Genomic DNA, 17,176 nt, shown 5'->3' with positions numbered 1-17,176 from the left:
GGATTTTCCAGGCAAGAGTACTGAAGTGGGTTGCCATTGCCTTCTCTCAGTGGGATCTAGGAAGCTGTATATGTTTAAAGTAATAGAAAAATATGAAATACTTTGATCTAGATAAAAATATTTAAGAAATGAATTGGTGTTTTACATACTGAGGTATAAAAGCAAAAATACCAGAAACTTAGAGTTATTTACCACTACTACTGAATTATTTCTCACAGAATGCATGGGTGGGGGGAAAAAAGTAACTCACTTGCTTTTCTGGCAAGAGAATTAAAGTACAGGGGTGCTGAGGGAATGAATGACTTGTGGTTGAATGGAAAGTCAGCTCTGAAGCTGAGGCTCAATATTATGCAGGTATTATTATTCATTTATTCATTCTTTATTGACTGTGTGCTAGGTGCTATGAAAAATACCAAGAAATAAAAGGTCCCATTTTCAAAGAACTCACACGTCAGTGAAGGAGACAAGACATATAAATAAGTTCAGAGATAAAACAATATAATATTACCTTGAAGTGATTTATCTGTAAAGTTTTCAATTCCATTACCCATTATGCTATTCTTAAGCATCAAACCGATATTCTTATAGATCCCTCCCTTAATTATTTTTAGTATATTTAGTATTTTTTGTTATTGAAAACCTCTATGCCATGACAAATTTTCTCCCAGTCTATCATCCATTTCCTTTTATTTCTTGTCCTGTCTGTACCCAATATTAAAAGTTTCATCACTCAAGATTATCCCTAATTCTCTTGTTTTCTATTTCACCCTATTTATCCATTCAGTTCAATCAATCAACAAATGCATATGGAGAACTTAGTTGATTCAGGCACTATCCCAGGTGCTAGGGTTAGAACAGCAAATCAAATCACTTGTCCCAGAGCTTTTGTGACTGAGAATCAAACCATCCCCTCAGCTTCTTGTACATTCTGACTTAACTCCACTATGAGAAAAAAAATTACAATAGGATGTATTGATGCAATTAGAAATGAATGATCTTCTATCTCACCCAATCTTTAAACAGGACTAATAAGCTCTTTGTGAATAGCCCTTTGTCTTTTAAACCAAACGTGTCCCTTTCTGAAATATTCTACCCCCTCATCCCCCACCCTTGGCGAGTGGCCTTTTCTCTTTCTTCGCTAAGAAAAAGCAAGCTTATCTTGTGAGGACTTCCTCAGCTCCTGCTTCTTTCCCCTGCATCCATCATTCCTCTTGGTGTCTGTTGCTATTCCCCTTGCATCACAAACCCCTCCACTGTTTCATGCCTTGCCCACTCATATTTCCCGAAAGATGCTGCCCCAGTAACTAACTGTCATTCTTTCTTGTTCCTCGACCTCTTTCTTCTTTGCCTGTAAACATGCTTCAGTCTCTTCTATCTAGAAAAATATAAATAAAATTCCTCTTCTGACTTCTTCTTCTAGTTATTATTCTGTATCTTCCTGCCCTTAAAAACAGTAAATTGGGTGAACCCTCAATGAGGAGAGGTCTTCCCGGGTGGCTTAGGCAGTAAAGAATCTGCCTGCAATGCAGGAGACCCGAGTTCAATCCCTGGGTCAGAAAGATCCTTTGGAGAAGGGAACGGTTACCCACTCCAGTATCCTTGCCTGGAGAATTCCACGGGCAGACGAGCCTGGCGGGCTACAGTCCATGGGGTCACAAAGAGTCAGGCACAACTGAGCAACTAACACTTTCACTTTCACTTCTCAATGAGGAGAAACTTTAAAATGACCAAGAGCCTAGGAGGTCTAACGAAAGAAAGATCCTGAGATCAGAAAAGCTCTTTGTGAAGACTCTCAGTTCAGTTCAGTCGCTCAGTCATGTCCGACTCTTTGCGGCCCCATGAATTGCAGCACGCCAGGCCTCCCCGTCCAGCACCAACTCCCGGAGTTCACCCAAACCCACGTCATTGGGCACCTACGTCCAGGGCCAGGGGCGGCGGCCGGGAGGAGCTACCCCACATCCAAGGAGCGGTGGCTGCATGGGTGCAGTTGAAGGTCAGGAGGGGTGGCAGTGAGGAGATACCCCTCGTCCAAGGTAAGGAGCAGCGGCTGCACTTTGCTGGAGCAGCTGTGAAGAGATACCCCACGCCCAAGGTAAGAGAAACCCAAGTAAGATGGTAGGTGTTGCAAGAGAGCATCAGAGGGCAGACACACTGAAACCATAATCACAGGAAACTAGTCAATCTAATCACACTAGGACCACAGCCTTCTCTAACTCAGTGAAACTAAGCCATGCCCGGGGGCTACCCAAGGTGGGTGGGTCATGATGGAGAGGTCTGACAGAATGTGGTCCACTGGAGAAGTGAATGGCAAACCACTTCAGTATTCTTACCTAGAGAACCCCATGAACAGTATGAAAAGACTCTTTCTACATGGGTGTAATATTTATAGATGGTAATATGAGCTCAGTGATTTGTATGCAGTTTTATGTTGCACTGTTTGTTGTGAGAAAATCCTTGGTGCCATCCTCTGAATCTGATAAGTTGTCTGTGCTGAATAAATATAGAGGCAGCATTTCAGGACCTTTTGCCATAGCTTGAAAGCCCACCAGGAAACATAGCTGGTGAGCCTGATGAAAGGCATAGCTCAAGGAAGCACAAAAGTTGGGAGTGGGGAAGACTCGTGCCTTTCAAAACAGGATGAAGCTTATGAGCAGCCTCTAGATCATAATGATATATGTCTATTGAGTGAGCAGGGCAGAACTGGCTGGTCCTACATCCCCTCCTTTCTTAATCTGTCCTCTCTTCAGAAGAAAGAGCTTTCTCCCTGGGGTCACCTTGCTTTGGGTTCCCAGCCAGCTCTGCTTCTACTCTGACTGTGTAAGCATCATAATTCCCCAGCCTTTCAATGCCAGGAGAATGTAGAATGTGGAATTATCTCCTCGAGAAACAACAGAATCCCCTCTACAAAAAAATAAAAATAAAAGATAACAAATCAGTATTTGATTTTGACAATATCTACAAGATCCAGAGAAGCAATGACTATAAAAAGTTCTAACCCTTTTTTCCACCAACCGCAATATCATTTCCATTATTTCTCCAGGCTCCCATTCGGAATTCAAAGCAATTTATCTGAAGTTCAGACACTGTCACTGTGATTTAGTTTCAGTTTTATGGCAACTGCAGGTCTCTAATAAGTATGCTCCTTTCATTGATTTTGTTCCCCTTCAGCTGCTGCTGTAAATGTAATTGAAATTTTTTGTTTTTTTCTCCTGACCTTTTTTTTTTTTAAACTGACAAGAGAGCAATCAGTGCAGTGTCCTATGAGTTTCATACACTTCATTGATAAGAAATAGTTTCTTCTGGAAACAGACATTCCCTATCATTTCCCTTTAACTAATTATATGTCCCTGTGGCTCAGCTGGTAAAAAAAATCTCCCTGCAATGTGGAAGACCTGGGTTCGATCCCTGGGTTGGGAAGATCCCCTGGAGAAGGGAAAGGTTACCCACTCCAGTATTCTGGCCAGGAGAATTCCATGGACTCTATAGTCTGTGGAGTCACAGAGAGTCAGACACAACTGAGCGACTTTCACTTTTACTTTCAATTATATGTTAGAAGTCCAAGTTTTACACCCCCACCCCCCAATTCCTTTATGTTTTAGAGCATCAGTTAATCTCAGGAGTTAGAGGATCTTTTTAAAAATTTTGGGGGGAAAGGTGTAAAGTGAAATACATATAGTAAGCTGACTTTTAAGCAGTATTTTTAATTTGTTTAAGTCATTTTTCAGTGCTGGGATTTTCCTCTGTTGATGGACTAATCCGTTCATAGAAGGCTGGCCTACTTCCTCTCAGAAGTTAATTTGAGACCTCAGAAGGCAAAGGAACCTCATATGGTTCTCAGGCAAACACAAGCACTTCCCAAGGAGAAAGTACTTATCCTTGACATGGAGACCCACAGTCTTGTCTGTCATGAGCCAAAACCCAGATAACTCCTGTTTCTCATGCATAATTCCTGGAAACACAGACTAAAAGTGACAGATTGAAGGGCTAGCCACATTTCCCTCTTTCCTTCTTTTTCCTGAACTTTCCACCCTGATTTTAAATGCCATTTTCAATATGCACTACATTCTCATATGTATTTGGTTATTTTTTGGATACTACTCATCTATTTAGTTTAATTCTGTACTTTTAGAATATATTTCGGAGAAGGCAATGGCAACCCACTCCAGTATTCTTGCCTGGAAAATCCCATGGATGGAGGAGCCTGGTAGGCTGCAGTCTATGGGGTCGAGAAGAGTCAGAAAGACTGAGCGACTTCACTTTCACGCACTGGAGAAGGAAATGGCAACCCACTCCCGTGTTCTTGCCTGGAGAATCCCAGGGACAGAGGAGCCTGGTGGGCTGCCGTCTATGGCGTCACACAGAGTCGGACACAACTGAAGTGACTTAGCAGCAGCAGCAGAATATATTTTAGAATCAGGTAAAATTTTGTCTGATTTAAAAGTATTTGGGGTTTAATCACACTGAGTTCTCCAATCAAATTTTGTGAAAATGTTATAAGATGCTATAAAGCTTTCCTGTAGTATTTTTAAATTAAAAGCACTGAATTCATCTCTGTAAGTAACAATAAGCCATTTTGGCATTTACTTATTTCATGTAACTGTTTTTAATACTGTATTTCATCAGATCTAGTACATCATTAGCTAGATACCATTTATAATTAAGAGAAATCACTGCTAATTATAATAAGATAGCACAATCATTATATAAATTTTAATTTTAAAGATGACATAATTTGAAAATGCACTGTAAAAATCAATAAAATAAAATAATTCTTATCTTCATGGTAATCTAATTTCAAAAGACTTATTGATACCAAGACTTCCCATCACTAATTTTGTTATGTGTTTAGTGGCTTGTTTTATTTAGATCTGGAGAAGGAAATGGCAACTCACTCCAGTATTATTACTTGGAAAATTCCATGGACAGAGGAGCTTAATTTAGATTGGACTATTAGTGAACCTAAATTGAAGAACCAAAGACATAGAAATATGTGCAAAATCTGACTGCCCAGCTCAGTGGATTATCACAAACCCAGCACACCCATAATATTAAGCACCCAAACCAAAGATCAGAATATTAGCAGTGTCCAGAAACTCCTCTTGTGCCCACTAGTTGCCATTTCCTTCCCAAGGAAATTCGTATGCTGACTTGGAACAGTATACAGTGTCGATTAATTTTGCCACTTTTTGACCTTTGTAAAAATGCAACTGTGGAGCACGCACAGTTATGCACTGTGGACTCACTGGCGTCTGGTTTTGTTTGCTCATCATCCTATTGTGAGATTCACTCCTTTAGTTGGAGGTAAATATAGGGCTCCATTCTACTTGCCATGTGTTATTCCACTGTATAAGCATAACACATTGATCCATTCCATTGTTACTGGGCATGTGGGTAATTTCCAATTTCACATATTTCATTTTTACCTTAAGTACCACCTTTCCTTGAAAATGATTATTCCAGAAATAAACAAATGATCACCTCATGGTATATAAAGGAAATGAAGCACACAATATTTTAACAGAGATGAATTAATTTCATTCTGAAGGTTTTCCTAATATATAGCAATGATTTTGCTATACAGAATCATTTTGGTGCATTTTTGAAACATGTATTTTCTAAGATCAAGAAGAGAGTACAAGTAAAGCTACAGATTAGTCTGGGGTTAAAGCCATAAATTGAGGAGGCTTTGTTTCTAAAATATTGCCTGAAATCAGATTTCTCAGTGTAGAAGCTATGTGCTATACCCTTGGTTGTTTTTCTTTGCTTAGTTTCTCTTTTTTATTTTTCCCCATTGTCTCCTTTGCTGCTAAGTCACTATAGTCGTGTCCAACTCTGTGCGACCCCATAGACGGAAGCCCACCAGGCTCCCCCGTCCCCGGGATTCTCCAGGCAAGAACACTGGAGAGGGTTGCCATTTCCTTCTCCAATGCGTGAAAGTGAAAAGTGAAAGTGAAGTCATGTCCAACTCTTCGAGACCCCAGTGGACTGCAGCCTACCAGGCTCCTCTGCCCACGGGATTTTCCAGGCAGGAGTACTGGAGTGGGTTGCCATTGCCTTCTCCATTGTCTCCTTTACTTTCCCAATAATACTGTCACTTGGAAAGTGTTCTCAAGTTGCTTAATCCAGCAATGAAATGCTCCCATAATTCAACAATCTCTATCTGAAAAGACATGGTTTGACAGATTAAGAAATAGCAATGATTGCATTTTAATACTAATTAAAATGTCCAACTCTCTGTGACTCCATGGACTATACAGTCCATGGAATTCTCCAGGCCAGAATACTGGAGTGGGTAGTGGTTCCCTTCTCAAGAGGATCTTTCCTGACCCAGGAATCAAACCCAGGGTCTCCTGCATTGCAGGCGGGTTCTTCACCAACTGAGCTACCAGGGAAGCCCTTTACTAATACTTAAATATATTTATAATCTCACAAACAATGAAGAATAAACCACTGGAGTTTACCAAATTGTAAAACTAATATAACACATCAGTGTAAATGCTACTTAACTAAATTCTCTGATCTGTGTTTTCTAACTAGGGACCCACAAGACACTGTTTCTAAATAAATAGGAAATGTGAGAGAAGGTGAATTCTTCAAAAGTCATCCTCCAAACATGATCTCCATCTTAGGTAGTCCCCTGTGTCCTCCAGGAAGATAAGGGTCTCAACCAGCCTGCCTTCAGGGCCTCGGGCATGGATGTTTAGGGGAGTGGAGGCCATGTGGGACTATGGAGCAAGCACAAGATTTGGAGTCAGCAGGAATCAGTGTGGACAAGCGATCTACTTCTCTTAAGTTTCAGTTTTCTCATCAAGAAAACGGGAATAAATCATCCTTACCTCATAGGAATGTGATGAACACTAAATCAAAGGATACAGAGACAGCATCATAACTGTGTGCACGGTTTTCATTTCCTTAGCCAACAATAAGTAAAGTCTTCTACTTCCCATTTGATAAGTAGGTTTGAAACTCTTTACCAGCTTAACCCTTTTGTCAAATTAAATTTTACATAAGCTACAGACAATTAAACTAGTTAAAAGAAGAGCCCAGTTTGAATCCAGTTGTACCTAGATGGTTCCTCCATGAGTCATAAGGAAAAAAAGGCCATCTTATTTGCCACTGAGCATGATACTCTTCATCCACATCAGAAAAGCTGTGAATCTTAATTTTTAACAAAATTCTTTTGAGGAAGAAATTTCGCAAGCTAATTTGTTAGCTGAATTCCAGTATCTGCTACCCATTATAGGCAAGAGCTGCATTTTAAAGTTGCATCCAAATGACTGTTAGTTTTGAAAAGAAGCCCCTTTCCTCTCCCTTTGAAGGGAAATAGAAAACAGGTATTCACCAGCATATGTATATAAATTATTGCAAGCTTGTTTTGTTTTCTATCACCTTTAAACTCTTATCCTGAGATTCAATAATCAGAGCTCCTTTAGATTGTCTTTAAAAATCAATTTATTCAATGCTTTGTCATTTTCATCACTTTTGAGATACTTCACATCTCTGTACCTCACTTCATAGTCTCTAAACTTAGGAGAAATACTTTTCTCCAAAGAGAGAAACAGTGAATAAAAAAATAAAAATAAAAAAAACGGCAGCCAAACATCTACAATCCATACTGAATTAGATATAGAAGTGGAGGAGGGGATGAAAGCTAATGAGATAGAGAGAGAGATGTGATCTAAAATCTGTCCCTAGACACAAACACTTAATTTGTTAGCCTTGACAGCCCATTTGTACTATGTCACACCAATAAAGTTATAAAAATTGAAGCTGAAATTAATCTAGTTCCCCTCAGCTCTGAGTCTGTCCCTTTCTAATCGTGTATAAATGGTACTTTGATTCAGAGCTCCTGTTATTCGCATTGTCAGTATCCTAGAAAACACACTGCTTACAACAAATATGTTACAAAGAGTTTTGCAGGGTCAAACTGAGCCAATCGCTAAGAATGAGATTAATTAAAGGTGGAAAGAGACTGCATATATTGAGTACCTCCTGAGTTTCAGGCCATAGCTTAGACTTGTTATCTCATTTAACACACACACACACCAGAGCTCCATTTTGAATAAGTGAACTGGGCTCAGAATTGTAACACTCTAAGCCCTATGTCACACAGCTATTAATAGGTTTAACTAGAAAACAAGTTACAAGTCAGATCGATTCTAAAGTCCATGATTGGGAGTGGGGCGGGAACTGTAGGAACAAGAAAGATCATACTCGTATTTAAGAATGATTTTCAGTTGATTTTCTTCTCAGACCTCGCCAAGGGCTATCCCAACCGAAATATTTAAGCCGCACACTCCTACAATGCAGCGTCCTCTTCACAGAAGGATGATGAACTGCAGAGTGTCATGTATGTCTGGGACTCGCCTACTCCCACCCCTGACAACCAGTCCTGAAACTACAGCATTCCCTGGGCATGCTGTACAAGGAAAGCCTGTTTTCAGAACAGAAGGCCCTGCAGTAAGCTAATAACTACTGTCAGCAAGTAGGTAAGAGCTTTAAGTAGCTCCTTGTCCTCATGCCCTGGCATCCAGATGCCACCTGTGGGCAGCCTAGGACAAGTCACTCCCCCTCATGGAGAGATGGGGTCCATGGTTACTCTGATGTGCTCCTCATCAAAGGCTGATATCATCCACTTAATGTGACTTCTGTCTTGGTAATCAGATTTCATATCTACGATATTAATAAAATGCCAAGTATCACAAATGGGATGAAGTCAGGTAATGTTCTTTTTAATTCAAAAGACTTCCTACACATCTGTACTTTACAATTATTTGTCTAAAACAAATTGATTCAGTTAATTTCCTGAGCTAAAGTAGTACATAAATTAAATTAGGATCTCAATGATTAAGGAATAATGACATGAGTGGTATGGGTTTAACCATTCTATTGACTCAAAACAGGTCTTTTCCTTGGGAAATAGTTAATAGATAAAACTATGACTAAGACACAGATAATAATTAATGCATCAGGTCAGAGGTTAAGTCACTTTTAGCCCCATTATGAGCATTTCCTGGCTATTAGTTTGATTTTGACCTTGTTAACACAGATGTCAGAGGGCACAAGATGTACTCTGAACCTATTTAAAATACGGTTCCTCAAGCCTAAATGGCCCTTTACCAGGAAACAGATGAAAAGCAGTAAGTTTAATAGTCTGACGACTCCAGCTGGTACTCCTCAGAAGAGAAGCTGATAGGGTTTCCACCTGCATTTTTTTAAGTCAGAGTTGCTATGGTCTGAATATTTGTGTCCCCCCCAAAAATTCTTATGTTCAAATTCAAACCCTTCAGATGATGGTATTAGGTGGTGGGGTCTTCATGATGAATGAATGAGAATAAATGATATGAATGCTCTTCGGACATCCCCACAGAGCTCACAAGCCCCTTCCACCTTGTGAGAATGCAAGGAGAAGTCAGCTACACTGCAGAAGGGCCCTATCTGATCATCCTGATCTGGGATTTCCAGATTTCAGAACTATAAGAAATAAAATTTATTGTTTACAAACTATCCAGTCTATGGTATTTGTTACGGCAGCCTGAATGGACTTGGATACGTCATTGATTTAAAGTATCTTAGATTGAGCTGAAAGAAAAGGGACAGTGTAAGGTTGCTTTCAGTGGTAGCACAAGCTTAACTTTAAGTGGGAAAAGAGCCTTTAACTTAACAAAATGATGTGAAGGCATCTCAAGAAGCAGTAGTGGCAGTGTTACAAAGAGGACAAATAAAGCATTAAATTAAACAATGTGTCTTGGGCGAGAAAATCCTAAAGATTAAAGTGTTACCAAGGGCCCAGAAGAGAGACAGTGTTCAGGCAGCCCAGAGTCCTCATACGTTCCCATACGTTCCCTCGTACATCCTCATACGGATTGAGCAGGAGTGCTGAGAACACTGGAAATGTGAGGACAGCATCTCAAGAGAAAATGAGGACAATTTTCTTCCCAAATGAACCTGATGAACTGACTCTGTCAATAATCTAAAAAAAATTTTAAAGATCAATAACTATCATTTATGTGGCTCTTTGTAAGTGAACACACACATACCCCTCCTCACTGTGAAGTTAGTATAACTACCATCCCCATTTAACAGATGAGGAACCCAATGTATGGTTCATTTAATTCATTTGCCCAAGGTAACCCAGTTAGAAAGAACTGGAATTATTGACTTCAGCCCTGGTCCTCTGATACAAAATACCACGTCTTCATTTTCAGCACATTATTCTTAATTCTTCGTGTGGTGAAGATAAGAGAAGAAAGCAGGCTTGCTTTTTCTGCCTCACCCCTGCTAAGAGGTAAGGAGTCTTCTGCTGGGCCAGATTCAAGATGTTTTAAATCCCAGAAATAGGGATAGAGGAAAGGAAACCTTTAGATTCAGAGGCTAAGGTAATCTACACAAGTAAAAGCAGCGGTGGGGAACCAGAGAGAGAGGAGGGTTCAACTGTAGGAGGAAAATAGGAAGGCAACATGGAATCTTTCGAAAAGATAACCAGGAATTTAAGAATGTTAGGAATTAAGAGAAGCACCTTTAGAAATTTTAAGAAACTGTGTTGAGCGTTCGTGTTTCTCATTGTTATTGCTGCTATAGTTTTAAACAGGTTTGATTAATTAACTGATATAGATATCTCATTTTCCCTTACTAGATTGCTGTTAGTTGACTCCATGCTAAGATTAGACTACATGAATTCTATGTAGTAGAATAGAATACATTTATATGTATAAGTAGTGATGGTAAAGTATAAAAGTCAATTCTGGACAATTTTACATATATATAGCTAAACTAAAGTTGTGTAAATATATAGCAAACAAAATATTCCAGTCTTTTTTTCACTAATACACTCTGCTGCTGCTGCTGCTGCTGCTGTTAAGTCGCTTCAGTCGTGTCCGACTCTGTACGACCCCATAGATGGCAGCCCACTAGGCTCCTCTGTCCCTGGGATTCTCCAGGCAAGAATACTGGAGTGGGTTGCCATTTCCTTCTCCAATGCATAAAAGTGAAAAGTCAAAGTGAAGTCGCTCAGTCGTGCCCAACTCTTAGCAACCCCATGGACTGGAGCCTACCAGGCTCCTCCGCCCATGGGATTTTCCAGGCAAGAGTACTGGAGTGGGATGCCATTGCCTTCTCCATAATACACTCTACCCTCAGTCAAAAATGAATAACTTTCACTCCTTGAAAGCACTCCAGACTTTTCTAGCTTTATATCTTTGCCCCACATCCTTTCATAAAAGGCTTCCTGTGCTTTCTCAGACAGGCATCGTGCATCTCATTCTGTAGATTTCTTTTGAACAATAACTCCCTCATTCATTCCTGTGTTCATATAAAAAGAAATTTGTTGCTTTGTAGGGGTTTTGTAAAGTAAGAAATGAAGAACTTAAGAGTTTACTACCTATTTAGAGGAATGTTGTAAGAAATTGGAGTGTAGGGAAGAGCCAAACCTATTTTCAATGAAACCTATGTCAGAATGGAAATCTGAAGACCCTTTGGATATGTAAACTTTCTGTAGGTGTTTTGATCACTTCCACTAAGTACAAGGCAGCTGGAAAGATGATGCAAAGGTTCATTAGAGGATTGTCAAAGCAAAATCATTCCTGGCTTTCGCCACTTGGAAATCAAGCAGAGGAACTGGGAAGATTGCCCAGCAGTCTGCAAGGAGACGTTTCTACCATGAGGCCATGAAATAGAATTTAACATTATAAACTTAATTGTAGTCCTCATTTCTCTGTCTCCTCCTAACCTTGGACATTAAAGGAACTGATATTATCAGTGAATGCAGTGAGTCAAGTGCCTAATAACATTCAAGCAATTGAATGATGTATCCTAGGCACTTACTTTGCACCAGGCCAAGAGTTGAGTTAGTCAGGTCAGCAGGTTGGAAAGGTACTCTAAAAAAGAAAAGTGTGAATGGTGTAATCACCCACCAGCCAACAACAGGAAGGTGCTCTCTTGCTCCCTCAACGAGTTCAGTGAAACTCTGCATAGTGTCATGCCAGCCCCTGGGGTTCATTTTCTTTGGGTCTACTACATTAGATTCTATAGATTTTTAAGCTACAAGGATATCAGTGATAATATTATTCCTATCATGCTTTGAAGCCACCTATTTGATCCTAGAAGGAACGGGGATCAAACAGTTCAAATCCACACAAAATGAGTGCTCTAAACATAAACGAACACACTAGCAATATGGGTACTGAATCTGGAATTTCTTCAAGAATGAATAAGCAATCTGGTGAAGGAAAACCGAAACTTTAAGTACACTCTGTTTCTGGAAAGACAGTATGAATCTTGGACAGCTGTATTCAAGACTATGTTTTTAGCATGGTTAACTATTTTTACTTCAATTAAGATGTGGCTGCCATTTTATTGGTTTTAGTTCAGTTCCATCACTCAGTTGTATCCGATTCTTTGTGACCCCTTGGACTGCATCAGGCCAGGCTTCCCTGTCCATCACCAACTCCTGGAGATGGCTCAAACTCTCTATCTATTGAGTCAGTTATGCCATCCTACCATCTCATCCTCCATCATCCCCTTCTCCTCCTGCCTTCAATCTTTACCAGCATCAGGGGCTTTTCAAATGAGTCAGCTCTTCACATCAGGTGGCCAAAGTATTAGTTTCAGCTTCAGCATCAGTCTTTCCAATGAATATTCAGGATTGATTTCCTTTAGGATGGACTGGTTGGATCTCCTTGCAGTCCAAGGGACTCTCAAGAGTCTTCTCCACCACCAGAGTTCAAAAACATCAATTCTTCAGTGCTCAGCTTTCTTTACAGTCCAACTCTCATATCCATTCATGATTACTGGAAAAACCATAGCTTTGACTAGACAGACTTTTGTTGGCAAAGTAATGTATCTGCTTTTTAATATGCTGTCTAGATTGGTCATAGCTTTTCTTCCAAGGAGCAAGCATCTTTTAATTTCATGGCTGCAGTCACCATCTGCAGTGATACTAGAGCTCAATTTATTGGTATATTAAGAGCTTAAAGTCATTGTCTAATTTAGAAAAGCTACAGAAATATTACAGGTGTTATTTTTCTTGTTACCCTTGGTGATTAATATCTTTTCTCCACCCCAGCAGCCCAGGGCTCACAGAAAAACTAACTTAGGTGATCAGTGTCTTCTCTTTTCCCTGCCTATACTCTAAAAGACTGAAAGCTAAGGCAGGTAAAAGGCAAAGCAATGCATTAGCTAAAATTTATTCCTCAAGATTTAAACAAGTATTATAGTTTTCACCAGCAAATGTTCTCTGTAACTAGGAATCTAGACATTTGAAAAAACAGAATAAAATACGACCACATAAAAATGCCCCTATTTTAAACTGTTACAAGTAATTTAGAATTATTTGGGTCTGTAATTTTTATGCTTCTGTATGTGTAGGAAAGAGAAAAAAAAAAGTCGTATTTCAAAAAGTCACCCCAAAAAAAAAAAGTTTAAGAAAAAAAATCAGTATTATTTCTGCATGGTAGGGTACTATGATATGTCTACATATTTACAAGGGGCATTTATAATGTTTAAATCAGGGGGAAAGTTATAGTAAGCCTTTTAAAAATATATATATATATGTATACTGTACTTCTATAAAAGATGCAGATTTTGTCTTTTTTGCGACAGCGCCAATAAAGTAGAGCTAAAATTTTACTTAATTCCAGAAAAGTAAATGTTCCTTTTGAATTTAATAACCAGCATTTATGACAGGATCTACTTGAAGGATAAAAAATACAGCTCAATTTTGCCTTTGAGAAACAAAGTAGGTTTTCTCCACAGACAAAGTGAGTGTAATAAAAGCCAAATGTTTTAACAGATGAGTAGAGTGTTCATGATAAAAAAAAAATAAAAAAATTAGAAAAACAAGAACCCAAAATCATCTTTTAAATAAGTAGTTTCAGAATCATATGGTGTTTGTAATAGACAGTTAAAGAGTTTTACTCAAATACAACTTAACACATGAATCTTTTCCAGTGAAAATAAACTGTCTAGGATCATAGATATGACATATTTAATTATTTTCTGGCAACTCAATTATGCAATGATCTCTGATCCTTGAAATGATAACATAGATAAATACTCTATACAATGATGCCACACTAGTTTAAATTTCAGAGAGTCTTCAGAGCTTTAAATCAAGGCTAATGTACTTTGAAGATGAAATTATTCCAATTAGCCTTGGTACCCACAGGTCTCCAAATTCATCACAAGAAAAACACAACTTCAATAAATTTCAAGAAATATTTACTTTGCTAATTGCCAACATGTTTCAAATTTTCTAACTTGGAGACACAAAGTCCAAAAGAACGACTTTGCTGGCCTTCACTAAGATATAACTATGCCAACAGGATTCACATCGATGGCATCAAAGCATTTATTCCACGTTCTTACCAGACTTGTTGCACAAAGAATGTCCCATTTAGTCAGTACAGATATAATTTTTAAAATAAAACTTTCATATAAAACAAATCTAAGACAAGAATACCCCTAAAGTCATCCCCTTTGCTGAGTTCCTAATTTCAAAGGCGAAAGTCAAATTTCAATAAGATCTGATCAGAAAAAGACGAAGTGAAAAAGCTAACAGTTTCTTCCGTCACATGTTGAGCACATTCTCAGTGAAGGCTATGGGATCACATGATTAGGTTTCAGAAGTAGCACATGTGGAAGAAGGTTGGTAGGGAAAGAAGTTAGGGCACAACAGTAGGAATAGCCTCTCAAAAAACTTAAATAGCAGGCATTTTATATATATTATCTTATTTAACTTTCCCAACAGCTTTATGAAGTAAATGCCATTTTCTTTTCTATTATTGCATCTTTATGGATGAAAAATCTGCATCAGAGAACAAGTGATGAGATCGGGTCAGGTGATATGCTAAGTAACTAGTACAGCACAATTTAAACCCATATCTGTCTAATGCCAAAGTCAAAGCTCTTAATTTATCAATAACTCTACCTTTCAAGATACTTTACAAAGGATCACTATTTTTCTGTTAAAAAAATTTTTAAAAAGGACTTTAGAGATCGTATTTTCCTAGGGCACTGACATTAACTATGAAACCTGAATCTCTGAGATTGCTGGTCCCTGCCTCAGTGTCTAGCAGAATGAAGAAAGGAATCAGGATTTAATTTGTATCAAATTACACTATCAGGTGCAAAGTGATGGAGAAACAACTTTGTCCATGACCCCAGGTAGCTGCTAAAACTGCTGGAACCAGTGCTGAATATTTAGCTTGTTACCTACCTGTTTTATAAATGAGGAGAGAGTAAGTGCCTCACTCAATGTCACCCAGATAGTTCATCATAAAACTGTTAGGAGAACCACTGATCGATATCGTCCACCTGGCAGGGCATCCACAGTAACCATTTGCATGATTACTTTTCAACAGGAAGTCCTGATAAGAAGCACAGAACTAACAAGCCACCAATGGGAAGCAATCTGGGAAAGGTCAAAAGAAGATGTCAATCCATATGTCCCATTGACCTCCCCAAATCCTTCTTGCTGGAATCCATCTTGGTTGAGTGATGTGTGCGTCACCAGGACAGACCCTGAGTCAGAATGACTGGCCAGAGACAACCTAGAAACTAATCCCTTAACCATGAAACCTGAGACTGGGCAACATGGGAGAGCAGTCCTCCTGGGTTCCCTTACCCTCCTGCTCTCCGCCCAGGCACTCCTTTCCAGTAAAGGCTCCTGCTTTGTCAGCATGCGGGTCTCCCTGGACAATTCATTTCTGAGTGTTATATAAGAGCCCATTCTCAGGCCCTGGAAAGGGTCCCCCTTCTCACAGCATTACTAGGACCAGCATCCAGGTCTCCTTTCTCCCATGCCACCGTCTCTCCAATATCTGCTTTCATCTGCCTTCGATCCCAAAGTTCAGAAGCCACAAACTCCATCTGGCTGTACTGTACATTCTTTGAGCCCCACAGTGTTTATAAATGGTGACCCAATATTTTAAAGATACTTCACATAACAATATATATTTACAGCTTCTCCTGAAGAAGAAGAGGAGATCTGGCAACTGGATCAAGCATTTCTATGTACCAACAATGTGCAGGAAAATGGGCATGAAGGCTATGATTCACAGCCATGGTCTCACTTGGTTACTGCCCCTGAAGTGTCTGATCCTCCCCTGTTAGCCCCACTGGTAGTATTTTTATTGGGTATTGACCGTAAATACTGTGGTAGTCATTCATACTTTCCATCAACTTTTTTCAGTTTGCTTCTCAGGGACATTGCAGCATTGTATTTCCTACACTCTGGAGGTTATATATGGCCATGAATTAACCTTGGCCAAGGAAATGTGAGTATGGATTATGTGTGGCACCCTTGGGAAGAAACTTTAATACCAGGACACAACGACTCACTCCTTTTTTTCTCTTGGCCACACTGAAGAACTATTTGCTCTATGAGCCTGGATCTAGGAGTAAGGACTATCCAAAGCAAAACCCACATGGGGCCTCAACAGATAGCGAACCTGAGCAAGAAATAAACCTGTTGTCTTCAACAGTTGAGAGAGAGTTTGGGATCCATCTGTTTCAGCACATAATCTAGCCCGTCTGGGTTATCTCCACCATGTTAAGGGTGGCAGATAATGTCACCTTTACAAAGCCAGCCCCCTGCTGCCTATGGAATGTGCTGACTCACCTTTATGGTTCTGGACAAGTGGCCATTTTCTTTAAAGATAAAAAAATAAATAAAGGAAGGAAGGGAGAGAAAAGAAAATGACATGGAGGAGGAAAAGGAAGAAGGGGGGGTGGATAAAGGCAAAAGGCAGTGGCTGTTGGTGACATTGCAGGGTCCTTAACAGATAATTCTTTCATGTTTTACTTGCAACTGTTACTGGAATCTTCATGGAGATTATAGTATAATATAACCAAAGTCACCCATCCCAGTGTAAGTTGCCATCACACAAGTGTTAGAACATTAGACTAGGAGAAACAACTGAGTCCATCCTCTTATTTTACAGAAAATTTCCAGTGCTATCAAATAGCACTTTCTATAAAGATGGAAATGTTACTCCGCATTGTTAAATATAGTAGCCATTAGTTTCAGTTAATTAATGAACATGTGTGGTTAATGCAACAGAAAAACTGATTATTTTAATGAATATAAATTTAAATACTCACATGTGAATAATAGCTACTGTTTTGAAAAACTGTGTAAACTTGTATTGTCCACAGGAATAAGATTAATCAGTACCAA

At 39.3% G+C, this 17,176-nt stretch overlaps 1 protein-coding gene across 35 annotated transcripts in view; it reads right to left on the bottom strand.

Annotated features, from left to right (window-relative positions):
• The window catches only part of LOC147369033 (uncharacterized), a 1,040,253-nt gene that overhangs the window by 639,891 nt on the left and 383,186 nt on the right, over positions 1–17,176 (bottom strand). The window lies entirely within an intron of this gene.

Source organism: Bos grunniens, chromosome 7 (genome assembly GCF_055505025.1).
Source record: "Bos grunniens cultivar Pamir isolate PY7600 chromosome 7, Bosgru_T2T1.0, whole genome shotgun sequence".
In the NCBI taxonomy this organism is placed as follows: domain Eukaryota; kingdom Metazoa; phylum Chordata; class Mammalia; order Artiodactyla; family Bovidae; genus Bos; species Bos grunniens.
Note: the sequence above shows the minus strand (reverse complement) of the source record. Positions and strands in the feature narration are given on the sequence as shown.